Source organism: Polyodon spathula, chromosome 32, assembly GCF_017654505.1.
Source record: "Polyodon spathula isolate WHYD16114869_AA chromosome 32, ASM1765450v1, whole genome shotgun sequence".
Classification (NCBI taxonomy): Eukaryota; Metazoa; Chordata; class Actinopteri; order Acipenseriformes; family Polyodontidae; genus Polyodon; species Polyodon spathula.
In genome coordinates, this window is record NC_054565.1 from 1,035,936 (window position 1) to 1,059,836 (window position 23,901).

Consider the following 23,901-nt stretch of genomic DNA (forward strand, 5'->3'; position numbering starts at 1 on the left):
GCTTCATTTTAAGGTGCGCAATGTTTCAATGATAGGATATTCTTGCAGTTAATAATCCCCAAGCGGATCCTGTAGAGGATTCCTGTAAAAGGGGACCTATGAAAGAGTGGAGAAGTGTGAAATCAATCCATAAGTCAATTACAACTAACAACCCCCCCCCCCCCTGTAATAGATAGAAAAAGGGAAAAAGTAATGCCAGCTTTACACAAATTCCATGATAACACTAAAGAGAAAAGCATCAGACTGCCAGGTCTGCCAAATAACGGTTACCTAATCCACTTGTATCTAGTTATTGTGACACTTAGCCCATTAAATAAAATTGATTATTGATTTTGCTCTCCCCACCAGCTAAAGGATTTTCCATCACAGCCTCACTGATAGGAGGAGAAGACAAAAGCACAACTCATTAGCAATGATATGCACGTTATTGAAGAGGGGATGCCCAGATAACACTGCATCAAATGGTTTATGGGGGAGGGGAGGGGCAGCCCCCACAGTCCCACGGGGGGTGCTTGTGATTTATAAATTTGTGAAACCACCTCCTTAGTTGAATCAAATGGGGTGAAACCACTTAATATAGATATATAAACTAGCTATTTACAGGATTGACCAAACATGTATCATCTATCGTACAGGGCACAGGCTGTGTACATTTTTGTCCCTTTTTGACTTAGAAAATGGTATGCTGATATGTTTTCTGCAATACATAAAGGTCACAATGTACCAAATACTGTTGTTAAATCAGCCTCGCTGGTTTATATGGACTTAACTCATTGCTCAAAATGCATGTGAAAACCATTGAAATAATGAAATATAATCTCTTCACCATGATATCAAATGGGATCCAGGTTTGCATTTAATAAAAAAAAGTCAAAACAAAAGCAGCAAAAAAATAAAGAAATATAACAAATCTTCTTTTTTAAGGAGACAAACATTTCAACTTTATGTCTTAATCAGGGTTGTAAATATAAAGATACAACAAAAAAACAAACAAAAACAAAAAAGTCAATAGGTCACCTGCTTCTTTTAGAGAAATCCCTTTCTATTGCTCCCTATTCAAGCCGCCAGCACTGCATGATTGTATGCTGTCACCCCTAACTAAGTCAGAGCTCGGATAGACAGACCTCATCAAAGAGGATTTGCTGCAGCAGTGAAGCAGCAGCAGAAGTCGTGAATGTGAAATTATTTTTAAACAGCATGCTTTCTATGTACGGGATAGAACAGCTCTGTGTTGCACTCCTGGTATTACAATGCTGAATAGGTTGTGGAGATAGACTTGAAAAGAGGATTATTACAAACTAAAAGTACAACCCCACATTCGGAAAGTCTGCCAGGGTTCTGGAATTAGGAGAAATATGTTAACTGCAGGCACAGATGAATCCAATATTTTTGTGTCACCTGGAACTGCCTGAAAGACAGCAGGGAGCTTTTGATGGGAAGAATAAAACAAGTTTTTAATGATGTCTAAATAAAGTATCAAATTAGCTTAATCCTTCTTTTGTATATGTTTTGTCAGGGGCTTTTTTTTATATATACAACAGCACTGTATTTTTCTTTTGTTATATTTGTTTACAGTCATAGGTATCATCTCTAAAAAATTAATAATTTAATAATTATAACTTCATTTTTAACTACTGAATTACAGATACTGAAGCATTTTTCAAAAGAAAAATCAACTGTAGCTACTTTTTACTTTAAATTCCCAGTGGCTGATATCGCCTCATATAAAACAGGTTAAAGATGCCTGGCTAGGACATTTAGAAAGCCTGAAAATACACTAATAATGAATATGAAGACACTAAAAGACACAATACATATGCTGATTAGATGATTATAATACTGCACTATCCCATATCACTTTATGCCCTGGATCTTTAATTACAGATGAATGCTTCTTAATTAAAAGGAAGCATATTTTTTTAATCTTCGAGACAATAACTGATGTTTAGAATCCGTGTCCAGAATTTAGATTTTAAGTTCTTAATTTTACTATAGAGGGCAGTGTAATGCAGCTGGAAATTCACAGAAGCCCATTGCAATGGCTGAGTGCAATTTAACTGCTTCTCTGTCTGTCTATCTCAGCGCCGGCTGAGAGATGTCAATCAACATTTCAAGGCAGCACCAAGTCCCCTGAAAAGCGAGGCTGAGAGCAAAAACTGAGGTCAAAATGTTCTAATACATGCTTATGTCAACTGTTCTCTCGTGAAATGCTGTAAATTAACCTGCTCTTGTGTTTGGGAGTTCGTTGGAATGAGTTGCAACTGCGATGTACAATAGAAAGGAGACAAAGAGGAAAACAGATGTTTATTAATCAGTGATGTCTACCTTCTTATATACGCCTCCCTATAAGTGGAAGTGTGTGTTTTTTATCATATAAATTAAGACTGGTGTTGTAGAAAGAGTTAATATACATTGCAGTTTGCTGTCTATTTTCTGTGGGTTCTGCTCATTCACTTCATGTTTTCCAGCTGTGCTTCTCTCTGTAGACTCTGTTCCCTCCACTAGCTTGTCTGATAAGATTTTGTTCACTCATTTGATGCAGCCTTTGCAGTAACACTTTAGTTTAGGGATCTGTTATAAGCGGTTATAAACAGTAGAAAATAAATGGCAAAAGTGTACAATAACAGTATTGCAAAAACAAAGCAGCATCCATACAATTGATGAGCCAGGCATATACAGACATACAGGCAGGCTATATCAGTTATAAGCAATTATAATTATTATTTTTTATAATCACTTATAAGGGATCCCTAAACTAAAGCTTCATAACAGCTTCGATTCAGCACATGATTTTAAACAGGGGCTGCAAACAAACCATTTCGAATACATAATGAAATATTAATTTAACACATTTTCCTTAAAAAAAATGTAAATTGTGATGGTTTCAATACACGATACACAGTAATTCGCAAAAACTTTGTGGGTGTGTGTTTAATTACAACGTAATGATATTAGCACAGTTTCAAGAACAGATGAGGTTGTTAATGTATATTATTTCTTTTCTAAGTTGCTGAATTCTGGAATGGATTCAGTCTTTGGCACAGACTGCACTGCCCTGCCCTGATGTCAGAGCGCCACTACTTCACTTCATCTCATTTGTCATTGGCAGCAGCTCCTTGCTGCCTCCCATCCAGGTAGCGTTCTGCTGTTTACAATACGTGAGATTGAGCCAGCCAGCTGTTAAGCCCCAATGTTGGCACAAGCTTCCTGCGCTCCCAAAGTAAAGCTGTTTCTGTAACTTTAAATGATTAAAATTGAGCAAAACTAAAGACACCTATTAGACCAGGGGAAGCATGTTCCAGCTGTGTTCCATTCTGAGCCTGACATTTTAAACTGCACCTAGAACAAATACGGAGATACATTATCGAGGTGAGGCGATGGGATTTATTTTGTGTCCTGTGATGTCACTCTATAGTGAGTCAAAAAAGATACCATTTTAGGGTCCTCACCAAAGATGCTTTAAAAGCTGTGTTAATTTCAGACAGTATAATGGAATTTCACATCTGTAAGGGACTCTCTAGATGCGTGTTTGTACTCATCAGGTATACACAGTCTGCTTGGGCCATTCGTATTCTTGTCAACTGTGTTATATTAGGGTGTGGCCAGCCTGTCACTGAGGAGATATGCACATCATTCTACTGCCTGTACGAGCTAGATTTGAACTCAAAAGAGCAGTATTAACCCACCTCACCCCACCTCGCCCTGCAAAATTTGTTTTATTAGCTATTAATTCTGTCCTCCAGAAACTGCTCTCTTGCACCCACAAAATAGACCCCTTTAGCCACATTAAAGGGGAAGTACATAATTGAAAATGCAAATTGTAATTTTTATGGGCATATAAATATAGACTGAGTTGTAGACCATAAGGTTTTTTTTTTTTTTTTCCTACCCTTACAGCTATCCGCGTTGGCTTGATGAAATGGGAAATGCCACTCAAATTGCAATCATTCCTGAGAGAACATTTCACAACATCATCCGATTTATACCTTGTGCTTGACAGAGCATCCAAAGTAATTTCAACGCTATATGTCATTGTCACCTTTATTTGCTCAGGGTGTCTGTCACTAGCCGCTATGACTTTGCCTCCGTTATTGCACCATGCATTTCTTTATTTTTATAAACCCCAAATACAGTATTCGTGGATGGGACCTTGTTACACTTAATACTATTTCATGCCAATTCAGCGTATTTCTTTATTTAACTACTATTTCAGCTGGATAAATTAAGTGAGGCACCTCAGAACATGTACAGCTTAAAGAGTTTCAGTTTTATGGCTCCACAATCGCTGTACTTTTAAATGTATAAAGGCTCGGTATGTTGTGCTAAAGTGCATCTTCTGCTCTCATTTTAAGTGCTCATGTAAATGGAACTATAACACGAAGTGCCATGACAGGGTGATGAATGGTTTTACACAGAGAGATGCAGTAAAGTTTACTTGTATCTAATTATAGTAAAGTGTCATGGATGGTATTCTGACATGCATGAGTTACAGCTCGCATTAACTGGTATGCTTTAAATCTCACTGCTTGAACGTGGGGACTGCAATTATACGGTAATGTGCAAGACTGTAGTCCCATCTCTCCCCTATGTTTCTCTCTTCCCATATCTCTATCAAGGTTCAGCAGCACAGATGTCCAGGCTAAAGGAAATGAGTCGTTCGCTTCTCTGTTTCTCAGACTCTATCCATCTGTCTCACCCCTCTGTCCCATACAAAGCGCACATGCCCTTCCAAACACAGTCATATAGTCGCACAGATATAATAGTACTCCCTCAAAATTCACTTTGCACACTAGCTTTAAATTAAAATTTATTAACACCCTTCCTTTCAGTTCCTTTTTCACAGAGCATTTTAATTTGGACACTAGTTTTACTGGTAAGCCCCAGTCCCAAATGCATGAAGAGGGAAGATTTAAACTCATAATCTTAATTATACAGTTACTAAGGTGTTACAATCCCTCTCACATCACCGATTAGCTTTTGTGTAATTTGAACTCCCCTGTTACCATTGGTATTTCATTTCTTAGAAAAAAAAACAACACAGAGAACAATAGACTCATTTTGATTCAACTGCACAATGAAAAGGGGGGAACCTAGCTGTCTGTAAACCATTCCTTCATAGGACTTTATTGTAGGTTTCTCTTCAACGTTATCCTGCTGTTTAATGAACCATACCCAACACAGCAGCCAAATCAGATTCCTAAAAATGACATTCATTAAATCACAAAGGCAGAAACACACTCATGCTGTTGTTGTACATTGCTATCAGAAACCTTTTCAATGGAGGCCAAGTTATAGACAGGATTCTGTCAATAGGTCAAATCTCAGGGCAGACGAATGATGACCCATTTAAATCACCCTCAGACCTTGGGTTAATAGAGGAAGGTATAGGGAGGTAGGCATGTATTGATTTCATCTTTTCTTACCCTCAGTCCTTTGTAGAAAGACGTCTGGGTTTGGACTTAGTGTTAGCTAGATAATTTAGCTCTGTTCTGATTTTGGTCACCATTTGGAAATGTAATTTCATGCATACAGTAGAAGGATGTTAGCAGTACAAGGTCTGCGATGCTAGTAATGTGACACACGAAAGGTAAAAGGTGACGGGCCATTATTCTGTTTATTAGTATAGCCGAACGTCTGCTTGCAACAAACACAGGAAAATGCCTTTAATTTGCTATGGCATTCATACATGTGTAGCACTTTTAATTAATGAGTGTGATATTTCACTGAAATTGCAACATGAGCTAATCAGAATGCTGCAACAATTCTCTCTATTGCATCTGTAAAAAGGAACAATGGAAACGCTGTCCTGGAAAATGACAGGTGTCTAAGGATTCTGTGAGCATTTTATTATTTTTCTCAATCATTGCAGGCTTTGTGTTTTTCAAATGCCCTCAAGAATCTGTTAATCTCGCAGCTGCTTTTTTTTTTTTTTTTTTTTTTAGTTCACAGCATGGTATATGAAAACCACGCAGCGCATGCCACTGAGTTCCATCAGTCAAATGTGGGAAGATTCCCTCAGTTCAATCAAATTCTGACCTGTTTCAACTGTGGCCAGCTTCCAATGTAAAGGCATTAAATCATGGTTAACCAGGTCAAAGGCACTCACAAGATTGATGAACCTGCTCCCAACTTTAATACCGTTCTCTAAAGCATTAACTAATGAACTCTTGAATCCCGATAATGCAAGACGCTGTGGTTCAAATACTCAATTGAGTTGTTGTGAATTCTGCATGGCATTGACAAGCAGATACAAAAGGAAAAGAGTCATTGAGGAGGCAATCCTGTTAGTGTTATTTTAGATTTCCTACAACTGTTTTAAAGGTAATTTTTGCTAGGTTTACGGACAACATAGTAAACAATAGTCTCCTGTTGTTTTTTTTTTTAAGCTGTAATGCTATACAATAATGTTAAAGTTACACTAACTTCACAACTGCGGCTCATTCAGCCAATCAGAAGCCTCGTTTCGCCACGGCACATCACAGCGAAACCCCATTCATGACATCAACAATACCTTATTATGGATTCTACCTTGCTTTAGTCTCATTATCGTTACAGGCGATGCCACCTGCTTTTAAAAATCATACTTTTTGAATTTTCTACAGCTGCAAGGTTCATTCATAATGGTGACATCACTATCTGCTACCTGCATTAACCTTTTACCTCATTTCAATGTTATCCATTCTTTTTGTAATTTCCACTCCTTTATGAACCATATACATTTCTAGTATTATCCCTTTTAAAATAAAATAAGACATACAAGCCATTTTGTAAAATGAATTCATTTGTATTCATGAGCATTTGCTCAGTGCTATCCAGGACACAATCAACTGTTACATTAAAGTTTTTTTTTTTTTTAATTACATTTATCAGCATATAAATTATGGAGATGTGCTGTTCAGTTCAAAGCAATTAGCCCTTATATGTTATCTCACAAACTATGATTGAATTCCACCTTTTACAATTAATCTGATTATTGAATGCTTCCCAAGATCTCTCATCTTTTTTTTTTTTTTCTTTGACATGTTTCATGTTGATTTACAAAATGAAGCCTAAAATCCACAGGAACAAGTTTGTTTAATATGCCTTGAAGAAACTGCCTGGCCTATACAGTACAGTATATGCTTTTTGGATGAATGTTATCGCTGAAATCAACCCATTCAATGCAACATTTTTAAGGAGTATCACGCAACTGGTATGCACCAGTAGATAGGATGATTTTTTGTGTAGAATAGTATGTATTGAGTTCAGTACTGATCAACCATACACACTGTTCATAATGACTAATGCAAGAGGCTTGGAAGGTACTGACTGGCACATACAGTATTGATGGGGTTGTCATTCTTCATAAAGGTAACTTGAATGGGCTCATGTTCTGGAAGGACAAAAAACTGCCAAGAACAAATCCAAAAAAATAAATAAAAATAAACTAATATATAACTTAAATACACTCAACTTTTCCTGATAATTACCCCAGGATTTAAACTCAATATATGCAGTACCGCACATTGTGACTATTCACAATAAAGAATATTCTGATATTCAGAGAAATGTTGCAACTAATTATAATGAATGCACTGCATTATAAACCCTGCTAAATATTACTAATAATAATAATAATAATAATAATAATAATAATAATAATAATAATAATAATAATGCACAAATGTGCAATGCTACAACAAACAAGGCAGTATATTTGGTTTGATTAGCCGAAATGCTACTCAGTCCTCCAAAATATGTAATCATACAAACATTAGAAAAAAGCAGAAAAAGAGATGTTGTGTAGTTGATCAAATTAATCCATTAAACCAGTCCATGTTTTGAATTAGTCGAGGGAACTGTTTAAGTTGCTTTGCTATGTGAAATGCAGAAAGGGCGATTATTAATAGCACCATCCAAGGAAATTCTGGCTATATTTGGTCACAGAAAATATATCTGAAATGAAAAACAACAGTAACATATTACTAAACCAATCTGATCCAAAAGCAGCTTTCAAATTCCTGCAATTTAGTTTTTGTTAAAAAAAGAAGGTAATTACATTGCTGAAAAGAGTCTCCTACTCTGGGCTCACAGCCAAGCTACACCCAGTCACGCACTGATAATTATAGTGCCCATTCCCTCTTTTACAATTACATTGTATTTTATTTGCCATTATAGAATTCAGGGGACAATCCAAAAATAGACAACTGCGTCCATTACATTTTAATTCAAAAGCTACTTTTGATTTATAGTGTCAAAGCAAACAAGGCAATGGTGTGTTGTCAAAGCAGAGCATTGGGGAAATCTATTTTGAGTTATTTCAATACATAACGACAGATTTCATTAATTATGTCATGCCAACAACCACGTTTAACAACAAAAAAAAAATATCCAATCATATTAACGTATTGCACAGACAAAAGCTCAGATTCACACAACTGTGGGTTCTGTTGGAGCGTTTGAATACATTAAGGAGAAGTATCTATCTTGTTCATTTGATGCTTTCAGATCTTAAACGATGATGCTGTCACACTCAAAACATATTTGCCGGGGGATCTTTTTGTCCAGAATGTTGTGTCTTTAAGGTTATAAATTGCAAATACGCTGCTAGTAGAGTGCATTGTCAATACAATTAAATAACTAATGCAAGAGGATACACAGAACTAGTTTTTTTTTTTTTTTTAGCTAAGAAAAGTAATTGTCCAAATTCCATTTTTTCTATTGCACTTGTTATTAAACAGACTGCTTGAGGTGCTGTGGTTAATTCACTTGTAGAATTCCTACAGTTCTCCATTAACGTTCATGATGTATCCCCTACTTATTTTTCTTCAGCACTGATGTTAATCAATAATACTATACATACATTTAATTTGAGCTGTCAGAATAATAAACTATCTAAAAGCTGAGTGATCCCTATGCGTTCTTACCCTATTGATAGGACCATAGCGACAGGTAATGATCTTTTATTGAGTAAAGTTCTTGAGGGAGTATCCAGGAGAGACCTAAAATCATGCACCACAATAAATGCACACCCACATATCCCATGCATCAGAGAGATATGTTTAAGACACAAGTACATCTAGAGCGGACAACCATATAATGTGCATTGTGCACCCCAACCCTGCATATCTATACATAGAGACAGACTCTTCATTCTATTCAAATCAGGTGACAATGTAACTTTTCAACTGCTGGCTGCAATTATATCATTTATTTATAAAAGAGCCTTGCCTTTAATTTTCTCACTGTACTGTACTATTTTCCTGACCTCTACGTGACCTTTAACCTTGACCTTAACCGTAACTTTGAGCTAATCTTTCTCCACTGTGTGTTTAGCATATACTAGAAGCTTGTTCATTCACACAGTGGAGCTATGCTTTGTGCTATGGTTCAACGGCTTTGCAGTGTGGAAACAACACATCGTTGTGATGCAGTGCTGAGGTTAATGGTACAACGATTATTATTTTCAGTAAGCGTTGAAATACATTGCCTGCTGTCTAATGCTGAGTGGCAGTTTTGCAGCACTTTCGAATGAAATTATTCAATGAGAAGAAGCACTAATATCCAAAAGAACTGTATCATACATTTTATCCCCACTAACTGTGCTGTAAGGTATACATGTTTGTGCATCAGTGCTTTTTTAGTAACCCTGTAACATGATTTAGTTCTGCAGACTATTCTTCCATTTTCTTAATTTTGAAAGAACATGTACATTAAGATCCAGAGGTATTATGTGCTGGACAAAATAATAATTGCTGTTCACCCCACTGCAGTTGTTGCATTAACCATTCATCATTTTCTTTTCCAGTTATGGTTTGGTGGCCTTGTCTTTTGAGGAGAGGTGGATCTGTGAGCCACTTCCTATCTGTGGCACTAGACTTCATGATGTCATCGTGTTTTCACTAGCCGGCCAACATTGCAGATAGCTGTCAGCACCAACGGACAAAGTCTCCGGCCAAATTCATTATCATCATTAATTTGTCTGTTCAATTGCGATTTAAATCATCCACGTTGCGGATTCTCCATACTGAAAGTCACATTCAAAATCATCCTGAGGCAATAATCGCAATAAACAAAACAAAAAGGGTTATCTTTGAGGAGCAGCAATGCCGTATTAAGGGGGGGAAATATAAAAACTTGACAATCACACACAAATGACATAAATTTGAACCAGGCCCAATTAAACATGTTTTTGTATTACTTGAAGCTTTCCAGCAAGGCATTTAAGATCCAGCATTTAAGCAGGTGTCAGTAACTGGTCACAGACCAGATATTTTAGTTATTAGTATTGGAAGGTTCTAAAAAGAAGTAAAACTAAAGTATTTGGTTGCGTTGTAGTGTAATGTTCTAGAAAGCGCTGGGAATTCCATCAAGGGTATGGAAGGATATCTGACAGCTGTGTAGGATAATGGTTTTTCAATGGATCTTCATTCTGTGAAATTCAAAATAACAAGTCTGCATAGTGCTATACTTCAAGGAATTGCAAGTACACTCAATTAAGTATTGTTTTGTAAGAACTGTTTGCTATGTAACCCTAGATTTATGGAGCAAAAAAAAAAAACAAACAAAGTAGACATCCACCAGGAATCTCTTTAACTGAAATTCCATCTTAAAATGTGATTAAAGTGTCCACTTCTTAACTGCAGGCACTTCTGAGCTCAGTTTTAAGCAGTAATCTGGTCACCCAGATTGTGAGTGTCTGTCATTGGAGAGCTGGCATTGATGGATGGTTTCAGATGGATTCCACAGGCCCATGAGCTGATAATGATGCTCATTGGAAACATGGTCACACTAGTTAATCTCGGGATGTGATTTGGTAGCAGCAATCCTACAGGGACCGTGGAAGGGCAACTTTTTCTTGTAAAGCTTCGTCTTTTGTTTGTTTGCAGACAGGGGGAGTCACAGCTTCCCCAGACCTCCGGCCCCCTTTACCATTCAGATCCGCAAGACAGACTGCATTTCCCTGCTGCATTAAACTTGGGCAACAATATTACATCAAGGCCACCAGAGGGTGATCTTTTTTTATATGAACTGTTTTTTTTAGGTCATTATTTGTCTCTCTCATCATGTTTTAAAAAGGTGTTATATCTAGTATAGGGTCTAACTGTCCTGCTTCCATGTAATTACACGTTTATTCCACTGGCAGTTTTCATGTAATAACAGGGAATCCATTTAATCTTTATTCTCCAGATATTACACAGGCTACTGATAAATGTGGTGCTGCAAAAACATCCATTGAATGCATAATTAAAACTTCGTAACATGCTTTATTGAATATTCATCTAACATTTCAAGCATTTTTTAAAAACTTTTAAAATGCATCTTGTAGCTTTCAGTTCAAACATGACTTTTAAAAGAATATTAATCAAAGGTAAGAGCATGCTAATACCATTTCCACATAGCTGCACACATACACATGTTGTAGCTACCCAGTTATTATCATGTTTCTACATATTTGCCCTGTAATTTAAAGTAAAGTTTTGCAGGGATACACAAGGATAAGTCATAAGTTGCTACAGAAGAGCTCATCAGGTGTTCACAGTATGGCTGACAGTTTAAGTGGAGCAGTACTTTATAAAGACTCCATCAGCTTTATAGAACACTTACATGTTATCAAACAAAAGAAGAAGAAACATCATTGCATTGCAAAGTGAATTTCTTTTGAAGGCATCAATGCAAAAATCTATAGCAGCTGTTATAGAAAAGAAAAGTGACGGCGCACCTCTAAGTATTATTTTGAGTCTGCATTTATGACGGGAAAGGAACAAATGATTATAGCTGTGGCTTCACGCTTCTGGCTACAAAAATCCCTTCTATCTTTTGTTATCATGACAGCTTAACTGTGCTTTTCTTCTCCATATTTAATGGACCGTATTGTCCTCAGTGTTGGTTGTGACTAAACACCTTCCAATGCCTGCCTTTAGGAGAGGTTGTACAGACACAATTCAAAGATGGCCAATTATAACTGGATTACTTCTCATTTTCTCAACAGGGTGTGGGAACTGATGATTAAAATCCCCAGCCTCTAAAGAAAAATGAACATTATCACAAAGTATGGTCCAGTGATGAATGTCATTAGTTTCATTCATTTACAAACACATCTTTCTCTCTCTTTCTCAACTTCTGTTTCACTATTTTGTTTCGAGTTACTTCTTTTTTTTATATCTGAAATCGATAGATTGGTCTTATGAACAAATGTAATTTGCTGTTGTCTAAGGAAAGATGGCTTTGTGGCAAAAACAACTTCATGGTGAAGCAAGATGGAGCCTGCACAGAAACCTGGAGCTTACCCTTGTATGCATGTGTGCATATTTTGGAGATAACTAACTTGAGATGGAGTCAGGGTTTTTGCACTTGTAAGAAGGAGTTTTCTCCAAGATTTGATCTAGTCAAAGTTACAGTATTACAATGTTTTTAGTCCTTAAACAATTACTTTATGTATCAAAAACAGAACAGCTTCCATTGTTAACCGTTCTCCTATTCTTCAACTGTAAACTTCCCTCCATATACAGAGCAGTCTTGTAGAATTCCCTCCATATACAGAGCAATCTTGTGAATGTAGTTCCATAACCAGAGAACAATAAGCTATGGAGTTGTGTTTAGGATGTACATTTATATATTTACATATGGTTGCATGTGACAAGCTCTAGCACCAGTGAGGGAGCCCTGCTACAGATGTATTAAACTTCATGTCATTATCCCCTTTCATTAATTTTATGAAGTCAAGCATGACGAGAAGGCAATCATTTACTGAGGATAGATGACCAGTTTGACCAGGAAACATTTACATGAATTGGAATATGTAATCTAGCCCTTATTGTAGAAGCTAACTCATAATATGCTGAAACAAGAAGAAAAACATGCCATCAATATAGTAACTAATTATAATTCAAACTTCAGTATTAAAGCGTAGGTCTAACAGCGAAAACACACACACACAAACACACAAAAAAAAAATGTACAGGAGTCATACAGATGATGTATGGCTATAAAAGCGTGAACATTTTTCAAATCAGCCTGCTTGCTGGGTAATTATTTCTTCATTAGATAAGTTAACATGTGTTCTCATTTCAATTTTTAAAAAATGTATTTCCTTGCCTTGTCTTTTGTAACACGAATGTGACGGGTGCTGTTTTTTAAGCAATTAGTCTTTCTTTTACTTCTGCATAAATTGAAATTTATCATCACAAGATAACACGTCAATGAGAATTCTCAACTAACTATTTAATTGATGTATTAGAAGGGTTATTTTGTTCTAATTAGATCTCTAATGAGGATTTATTTTTTACTTTAAAGTGATTGTACTAATTTTGTTTTAATTATTAAGTATCATGTTCCAAGCAAAAAAGGTATACTTAAATGTAATTCACTGTCTGATGACTTACGGCATTCTTCCACAGTTTTAAAATCTGTTTACTTTATCTACAGCATCCTCGACAATCCAGCATTCTCCTTCCTCCCATGAAACTTGATTCCCAAAATGTTATGACAATAGCTCCCTTTAAAAAGTAAGAACAGACATCCTACAGCCTGGTTTTGGCAAGTTTTTATTACCAGTCAAAATGATTTAGCAGATTTCAACAGACCCTGTAAAACTTATATCTATGAAATCCTATGACAATGTTTTTGCATGTCCTATACTAAGAAATCAATCAGAAAAAATCCAAATAAAAAATCAGCCATTAAGATACAATATGTATGACTAGCATACAAACATATGGTCCTCATTATCTCAGATACATAAATGCATAGGGTTATATATATATATATATCAGAATATATCAAAATGCAATGTGAAAGATTTCTGGAAGGCAAGAAGTGATAATAGTTTGAAAACTCAAGACGGTACTAAACCAAAATTGACCTAATAGCAAAAACAAAACAAAAAAACTCATTACTGTATTTGAGTCTTATTGCCACAGCTTAAGTATGTGTAATGTAATATGCATTTGTGCAAAGTTAACTCAGATTAGGTTTATTTGCAATATACTTTGCAAAGTGTGAGCTCTGAAAGTGAGTAATTATAAAACCCGAGGTTTCATATCGTTGTAACAGCTGTGCCGTTCACACAGGGATTTTTCAAATGTCATTTGCAAACTACAATGCTGTTCGACTCACTGTGGGCAAACACTTAATGTCTACAATATAAAATATTTCTCACTGCTCCAGCTAGATGCTAATACCACAGATGAGGGTTATAGGCGTAGACTGTATGGTAACTGATGTAGCGGGTGGACAAGCCTGCAATATGCAGTGCACACTTCAATGTGAATAGGCTTCTAGTGGTGACACTACATGTATTCTGCATTATATAAAAGTGGCATCTTCCATTTATGAGTCTGTATCAGTCTCAATGAGAAAGAGAGCCAACCTGACAGATCAGTTATTAGGGAAAGGTAGCAGGTGCCTGATTGGCAAGTGTTTCTTTATCCACGACTGAACAAACTGATGTTACCAAAAAAATCAAAAATCAAAAAAACAATCCCTGAACATAAGGATGTAATAAAACAAAGTCAAGTCCTGTACAACCGTGACATAAACAAAGGCACATGCTTGTGCTTTCTCTACGCTGCTCTTCAGGATCTTGGTTAATGCAAAGCTATTGGGCCTCCCCTGTTAATAATTATCACTAAATCAGTAAGCTGCCGTAGAAAAAGTCACCCTGAAATAGCACAGTGTCAGTCAGGTTTGGGCTTGCTTAAGAAACGGCAGGGAGGTTTATATTCTGGCACTCAAGACCAAGGGAGCAGCGGATTAATCCAAAGGGGGTCCCGTAACTTTGTAAGGTTTTTGAAACAGCTGGAGTGAAAGGCAGCATTCAATTCATTCAATTGCCTTTTTTTCACAGCTAAGAGTGCTGCTTAATGATTGCATTCACATTCTATTCCATCAATGGAGAAAAAACCCTTTTTTTATCTGTTATAAAGCACAGTGACAGGCATATAAATGGTTACCTTTAAATCAAATTGAAAGATGTTGGTTGAGGGCAACAGCATTGCTTTTTAAAAATAAATGATCTATTATAGTCAGGCCATTTCTAACAAATCTGATGATCAATGTGTGTGTGTGTGTGTAATATATATATATATATATATATATATATATATATATATATATATATATATATATATATATATATATATATATATATATATTCAAAAGAATGCTATTTCCCTGGTTGCATTATTTCATTTTAATTTCAAATATTAAATAATCTAACAGTAGTGTAGGCAGTTAGCATTTTAAAATACACGTCTATAACAAATATATTTGCATACAAACATGCACATAATTTGCTATTAAACTCAAATGAAGCAGAATTAAATCCAACACACAGTAATTAATCAAGAACATGCACATATTTTAAAAATAGCAACAATATGAGTAAGTGTTCAAGGTTAAATTGATGATTGCATCATGAAATGCAAAATATGTTAGTCCATAAATAATTATATTTAAATGGCAAATTACATGGAAACTGTGTTATTAAGCCACACCAAGAAAGAACTAATACATAATAAACTGGAAGGCATAAAAATACAAAACAAAAACAATATTAAAGAAAGAACTTTGGCCTCCTATATTAAGCCTTTAAAAAGCTGAAAATACTTATTGAAAGAATATTGAACACTGTACACTTACAGAAACAGACTTGAAAAGCCATATTAAATAGAAATACAGAATACAGTTTCATGACAACCCCTAATCCAACACTACTAGTGAACTAATCATGTGTGAAATCAAGTTATCCTCATATCTGAAAGTATTTTAATCAATTTTGCTTCAAAAAAGGTTGCACATCAATGACTGAATGGTTTCATATCCACCGTTACCAAATGACTCATTTAAATGAGACTGTGCCTGAAAGATGGGGGAATCTAAAAATACCAGTCTAGCACTTCTTAAAACTAATTGTATTTCTGCATCAGATAACAAACTTCAGGAAAAGCATAAGTAATTAGACTCCTACTCTAATCAAGCAGCATAATTACCAGGAATGCACATGATTAAGGAATGAGGTTCAATAAATTACATTAACATACTTTTTAAAACAACACACAGCAGAGACTGTTTGGAAGCTAAAAGTACCTAAAGATGAAACGCTAATATTGATTTCACTTCCCTGAAGGAGAGTTATTGGACGAATGTTGAAGAATGTAGCGCCACGGAGCCTGCCCATATTACAAATGGGGTTCTCCTTTATTTGAGAACAATCTGGTATAACAAAAAAATATATAATTTTGTTTGGAATGTAACTCTTTACAGCTTTGGCACAAAAGTTTGGCATCACCTAGAATTTTAGGTTTGAGACATCATTTAGAAGAAAACAAACAAACAAACATAATTTAGATCTTCTATATAATATCATGTAATCGAAGAAGCTACACAATTATATTGCTGTCAGTTTTGCATGAAGTATATGGAAAACTACAAAAGGCGGTGTGTAATTCAATATGTTAACGTAACATTATTCAGCAGGTTTCATTCGACTTTATGAAAAAAGTTGTGAATCACCCAATATAACTAACACAATCTGCTTCAGAAAGCTGAATGAAACCTGCTGAATAACGTTACGTTAACATATTGAATTACACACCGCTTTGTAGTTTCCCGTATACTTAGCAAAAAACTGACTAAAATTGAAAAATATGACATTCCGAAATCTAACATGAAATCCTGTACTACTATTATGGCTCCAGCAGATTTCTGTGATATAATTTTGTAGTTTCTTTGATGACACGATGTTAAATAAAAGATCTAAATTATGTTCATATATATATATATATATATATATATATATATATATATATATATATATATATATATATATATATATATATATATATATATATATATATATAATTTATGTCTCATTCCTAAAATTCTAGGTGATTCCAAACTTTTGACCATAGCTGTAGTTTTCTTAAAACTTCCCCGCATATTAAATTACGACACTACTTCAGTATTGTCCTACTGAAGACATTTGTTTTGTTGCGTTTTGACAGCATGGTATACCAGAAACATTAAATTGTCCTTGTATAGTTTTCAGTACCATTGAAAGCATAAATGAATTGCTTTACCTACATATTGTAGAGCCCAAGCTCAAATATTCTGGAGAGCAACATATGAATGTAACATCTGACGACTAATAGATAGCAAACACTCGACACGAATACTCTCACGAACAAGAAACATTTGAGGCACAACTTATTGAAGTTGCCTGCAACAAATTCCCACCAGTCCGCAGTGGTCTAATGGACGCCAGCAATATCCCCTGAAGAAGTCTGGCAGTGGCTGCTGGCACTGGAAGGAGTACATCTGGCACTTTAATAGACTTTCTGTGCAGATTTCCTTCCTGAAGACAGCCACTTCAAATCTGCTTAAACTCCTGGCAGAGAAAAAGTTTGTCTCTCAGATCAGATGCCGCCTTTAAAACTCCTCCTGAACATCCAGCCAGAGTATTAAGACAGCCCCCCCTCCAAAAAAAAAGGCAATCTGGCGCAGAACTGCATTTCAAAACACACACATAATTCATTTTTGTCAACCAGTCTTTAAATATTTGCATTTGCCTATAAATCAAATTAGAGAAGCTGCATGATTTTACAGTGACACAGCTCAGATAGGCCTTTTGAGTTAGTATTTTTTGATCAGAATTGAAAGTGAGCAAAAGGCAGGGACATTGTGTGCACTTCCTGACCAAAGCATATTATCAAGCTAGATGTTCTTATTTGAAAACAGTATGTCGCCTCATGTGTCGCTATAGATTGTTCGTAATTCATATGATCAATGCCGGTTTCTTCAATTATTGCTAATGAAAGATACATAAAACATGTTAAAAGTTGTTTATTCATAATCTTTAAGAGCTCCTACCGTTATTGATCTTTATACAGTCAGCACTTGAATAGGGTTACCCAGATACACGTCAGTCTCGTTTTACCGTCTCGTTTTACTCCCCATTTTATATATATATATATATATATATATATATATATATATATATATATATATATATATATATATAACAAAATAGTGCATTTACCCATCACACGAGATTTCCGACTCCGAAATCAGTCTGTTTTTATCGTGCAGTTACACAACGCTTCCTCTAGTTTCACCTGACGAAAATGCACCCAAAACAAAGCGATTAAACCGTTTTAGACACCTTATCGAGCACTCTTTTCTGCAATTTTGAATACTGACTTTGGGTACGGTTTTAATTCTGGAAACTGTTTTTGCATGGGTAACATTTTTGATTTTGTAATTATCAAGTTAAACTAAACACCAGCATGCAAAATTTACATAAAAACTCCCATCATGCCTGCTTATAGTGAACAGTGTATAGAAACAGAGTTCTGCAAACTCTTATGAAAGTGCTAATTACAGCTTTTAAAATGACAATCACTGATGATTAGTCAAAACAGTGCTTTCAATTACTTCCAACCCTAGGGCTTTCCTGAAACGTTTATAAATACAACTAAGCAATAAAAACTACAGTAGCCACCAGTATGTTAGTTATGTTGACATTATTTAAAAAGTAAAGTTAAAGAGTCCTATGGTTTGAGATGAAAAAAAGGCTCTGCACGTGTTTAAAACGTATAGTGCTGGCTGGCTGCATATGATTAACCATATTTTCTTATTTTCGTGTTTACAGAGACTACAACCAGCCCAGTGTAGCTGTGGAAGCAATACAGACGATATATATGATGTGTTTCAGCATGTAGCAACCTTGTTAAAATATGTAAATAACATAATTAATAGCAAATGGGGCACTATGCTTTTAAGTTTATTTTGGTTTTATATATACTGTGATGGAAAGATATGACAAACTGAATCATGGAGCACTTACATGTGCATCTGTCAAAATATAAAACTAAATATGTAATTGTGCTTAGTCATTATTGTCTGTTCAAGCATCATTAGTTACATTTTTTAATTAGCAAGACACTGGCAGTATCTACCCAGAATGTTAGTGACTCTATTCATTTACTACACACACTATAACATACAAATTGTTTTGCCATTGTTGGAAGGGTCATTTAGTTATGTATCTTGTTATTGGACATGGATGCACTGAAACCTGTCACACAACCCAGCTAACAGCATTCGAAATGAATAAATAAGGGCCATCTTCAAAAAGACTTAACCTGCCAATAAGCAGGTCTACAAATTGTTGTATATGCTAATGCTTTATGAATACAGGAGCATTAAAGGTAAACCATGAAAATGAGACTGAGGCAATTCAATAAATGGGAGTGAAGCTGATCAGAAACAACATTTCAACTATGGCTTTGTGTTTAAACTACCTACATACTGTATTCCAAATCTAAACTGCATGCAAAGAACCAGAAGATTCTCAAAAGAGATAAAGGGGACTCAGTAATATCATTGCTAGTGCATAATGATGTATAGACATGTAAACTGAGTCATACTTTATAAACCAGCTAAGAGTAAAAGTATAATAGGGGGAAAGCACACACCTATTACAAATACCTGCTGGGTTATGATTTGAAACCTGTAGCGGTTATAATTACTAAACCCAGCAGGAGCAAATGATTTGCATTCTATGTTTCAGAAACATTCTGGTATATCAAGACCAATAGATCACATGATCGGGGGACTAATCTAAATATTGTTCTCAGCTGTCATCTCCGTGACAACAGGAACAAAGCTAAACACACTTTCAGCAGCTATTCAAATGGCGGCCAGTTACTCAAATGGCCACCCAATGAAAGAGCATGAGCAACTGCTCAGGTTTCAGTGCTAACCACGTGGTTAATCTTGTGGCTGTTACAATCACCTATCGATTCCCATATCCCAGTCTCCCTGATTGTTTGCCAAATGGTTTTTGTTTTTTTCAAACAGCAGGCGAGAGATAAAAAAAAGCAAAAAAGCATAACTCATTAGAAGGAGCGACATTCTCTAACACACCCAATACACCAATGGGTTACTGCTACAAGGGAGTATTTAGCTAAAAACATATAGGCAGCGTAGAAAGACGAAGTGGAAGTAAGCCAAATGCTAGATTCTGTGTTTGTTTTTATTGTTGTATTTGGTTAGATTTAAAAATACACCACACAATATGATGCTACAAATATTTGGTATAGCTTTATATTATAGGTTATGCATAGCTGTGTAATTGCAGGGTAAATACCAATCAAACTGCTCTTACCTGGTACCTGCTGCTCAATTGCATTGAAATGGCCTTCTGAAGCAGATTCTGTTGTAACAGTAATGATGCACATTGTTAAATATGTTATTCACCAGTAGTTACCTACTTGTTCCCATGTTATTACATGGTTATGCATATAAAGAGCTGCAATGCTCTCAGAACAGAACTGACTCAGTTAGCTTTGTAACAGACTGTTCAATTTGCACATTTTTGACATTACTCCCCTCGTTCAATTCCTTTCCATATGTCTGTCACTGCCACACTTCTGTCTTATTGCTAATGAATGTCGCACATTGAGGAAAGCCACCAGGACATATGCTTTGGATGCACATCCATAACTATTGGGAGCATCAGCGTTCCAGTAAGCTGAGCACAAGTTTTTTTCGGACTGACACATAGACAATCAATTGCTAGTCAGAACCATGTGGCACATTGTTTTACTGTAGTTCCAATGTCACGTTCATAAGTCACGTGTTTTTACATCAGAGTAGGGCAGATCCTGATTAGCACTAATGTTCGTCTTCAGTTTCGTTGACCATTTAGCTGCAGGTTAACCAGGACAGTTCTGGGAGAGCTCATGGTTTGTAAGCATTCTGATACTGTAGTCCAAAAGAAGAGGTAAAAACTACTTGAATGGAAAGGGAAGCTTTAAATATATTAACCGAGCCAAACTTTCCTGGTGAACCTTGAGCCACAGGGTCAACCGATGTGGTCTGCTTAAGTTCTAATATCTGCTCCACGTCCCTCAGATGAAACCATGGTCCTTTATTTCCATAGCAAGCCATCCATTCTTCGACATAATGAAGTCAACGTGCTAACATGTACTAGTGATAGCGAGCTTTAAAAGAATACAGCAACAGGATGGGAGTGTCAAGATGAAAGATGGTCACTAAACGATGTCACCGACGAGATAATAAAGCTGCTTTTATTGCCCATGTCATTTTGTGTGTACATGACAGCTAAAGTTTTTCGTTTCCCCCTGGCACCTCCAGCATCTGGTGCTGAAACTTAAAACTGAGATGTCTATCGTTACCCACACTGAAAAGCAGCTTGAGTGAGGTGTCAGAACTGGTTTGAGAATGGCTGTTCGTGTTATTCCTCACTGTAATGATATGGCAGAAATAAGATACATGAAATCATTCAGTGGATAGGATCTTCAGAGTGATGGAATCAGTCTCTGCAATATTTCTCCAGACTATCAATCGTTCTTATTGCATCACTTGCTTGACAAAAGCCAAGAAGTCTCTTTTTAATATTTTAAAGACTGGTGCACACTAGTAGAGGGGCATTTATTTATTGCTACACAGATACCTAATCTGAAAAATTGCACAAAAGATTTGGGCGATTATTAGCAAGGAATAACAAATTAGTACAGGGTCAGATCAACGACACATTGCTGGTGTACAGCTCCATGTGATGGAATAACATAACTATGACGTTTCTTACAAATATGCATCAAGGGTTAAACATGCAATCATTTATTAATGCATGTCTGTGCTTTTTTCTGTTTGTGTAGCTGTGATAGGTTGCAATTTTACATCCAGATTTGAGTCATTTAAACCATATCCCAATTTTACAAGGTTGCCAACACCGTGGCAGTTTATCAGCCTGTTTCATCATGTCAAATGTTTTTCTGAGAGCATATTGAGTGACACCTTTTATCTGCCATATGTAGAATTTATAAATTTCAATGGCTTTGACTTTTGTTAGATGTACTATTCATGATATGCATGCTTTTAAGTCAGTGTAGGGTACTTTTAATTTTTCTGTGTGAACACCAGTACACGTTGGTAGATTTTCGCATTTCTCTGTGTATCACCTGCGCAATAAACCTGACATCTCTCAAAAAGGCCATGTGGGGGGGACATTAAACTTCTCACTGGAGGGATTTTGTGGCCATATTTGTTATACAACTGTACATTTTTCTTCTGGGGATACAGCAGAGTGCATTTTAATGTTCTTTCAAGTCCTCACAAAATCTTTATGGGGAATTTGTAGAATACATAATAAGCCTGCGTTAAAACCTGTGTTTAAACACAGCTATACAGATATAATTACCGGGTATATCCATGTGCCCGTACTGTACTCTATCTTCTTCAGAACATTGCTACACATCTTGACAGAGACGCAGCAAACGCAGTTTACATGATCCAGCATGTCTTGATGAGTCACTAATATTATTCTTATTATTTATTAGGGGTCTCATTTAGATTAACTCAATGTCGTCACATTATTTTACCTTCTGTGTTAACCACTGCAGCCGTTGGAGCACAGATGCCTTTATCATTAACAACATTCAAATGAGCCCTAGTGATTGATGATGGGAACATACTAATCAATGCAGGTTGTAAGATGATTGTTTATCACAGATAATAGTGCTGCATCATTGCTAATGAGGTAGGCACACTCCTTTTGGTAACCAAATACTATTGCCAGAGGTCTCTGAGGTAATCCCATATGCTCTTATGATCAATATATCTGGATCACATTTAAAGTTATTTCATTGTGTTTTAGATCTATATATTATATGATAATTTATAATGCCTGTTTGCTGGCACACATTTGGTAACACTTTACATTACAAGGTATTTATAACCACATAATAACATGATAATAATAAGGTAACTACCAAAAGACCCCTCTTACACAGTAACGTATAGGGGGGTAAGTGTATAACCTGTGTAAAATGAACTTTACCATGCAAACATCAGGTAATAAAATGAATTTCACTTGGTCATTCCCATGTAATTACACAATAGTTACCATGTAATAAATGCACAATCATTGCGTGTTGGAAAGTGGATTATTATGCACGTCGCTCACAATTTTGCTTTAAACGTGTGTTGATTGTGAATTATTTAAGGATAATAATAATATAATGTATGTGAATAACTCACTCTAATCTCATAGTGAGTCTGAAACAAGCTTATTGCTTGACAGACATGTGCAAAAGTATTCCCTCAAGTTCTTTCCACTAGGGGTACACTTCTGTCACGGTCTTTATTGCAACCATGTAAGTTGTTTAATTGAACCAATTAAATCCCTACCCTTTTCCTAAAGTGGGATATTAATGATTAACCAATTCGATCTGGAGTGGACCAGAATTGTTCACCCCTGCTCAGTTTCTAGTAACAACACATCCTGAAAAAATAATGGACGTGAGCAAGAAAATATAAATGCACTGTACAAAACTGGTGTGAACAACCAAGCACAATTTTACATTCATCACAACCAAACAGACTGCAGTGTATGTGCTGTTAATCATAACCACTTAAAAACCTGCACCAATGGTTCATTGGTTCACCTAGAAGAAAACATTTGGAGGGTATTTCTTCGCTATATTTGTTACCTTTCAATCAACTGTGTTATAATACCCAATTTTTCATTACTGTAACCTTTGAAGACAAAGAAAAAGAGTAGCTTCAGGTGAGTGTGTGGCACTCGACAGCTGTTCTGAGCAGCCCTGGGGAGAGCATCCTAATTAGGATAAGTATTGTATTTACAATGCCTAGCAGTGGGATCACCTTGGTGTGCAGTGTACTTTGCTAAAGGTGATGCCTTTGGAGTTTCACAGAAAACAAGGTGAGTAAAGTTATTTGAAACAGACAGCTATCTATCACCCACATCCACCAACATCTGAATCATTTTTTATTCTAACACCAATCTGCACACTCAAATCCATTATCATGTGGCGGATACACCCTATAACCTGGACTTCGCTGGTTCAAGTCCAGGCTATTCCATTGTCGACT

At 36.0% G+C, this 23,901-nt stretch overlaps 1 protein-coding gene across 7 annotated transcripts in view; it reads left to right on the forward strand.

Moving 5' to 3' along the window:
- pum1 (pumilio RNA-binding family member 1) overlaps positions 1–23,901 on the forward strand; it is a 507,081-nt gene that overhangs the window by 79,265 nt on the left and 403,915 nt on the right. The gene's annotated exons all lie outside the window — the stretch shown is intronic.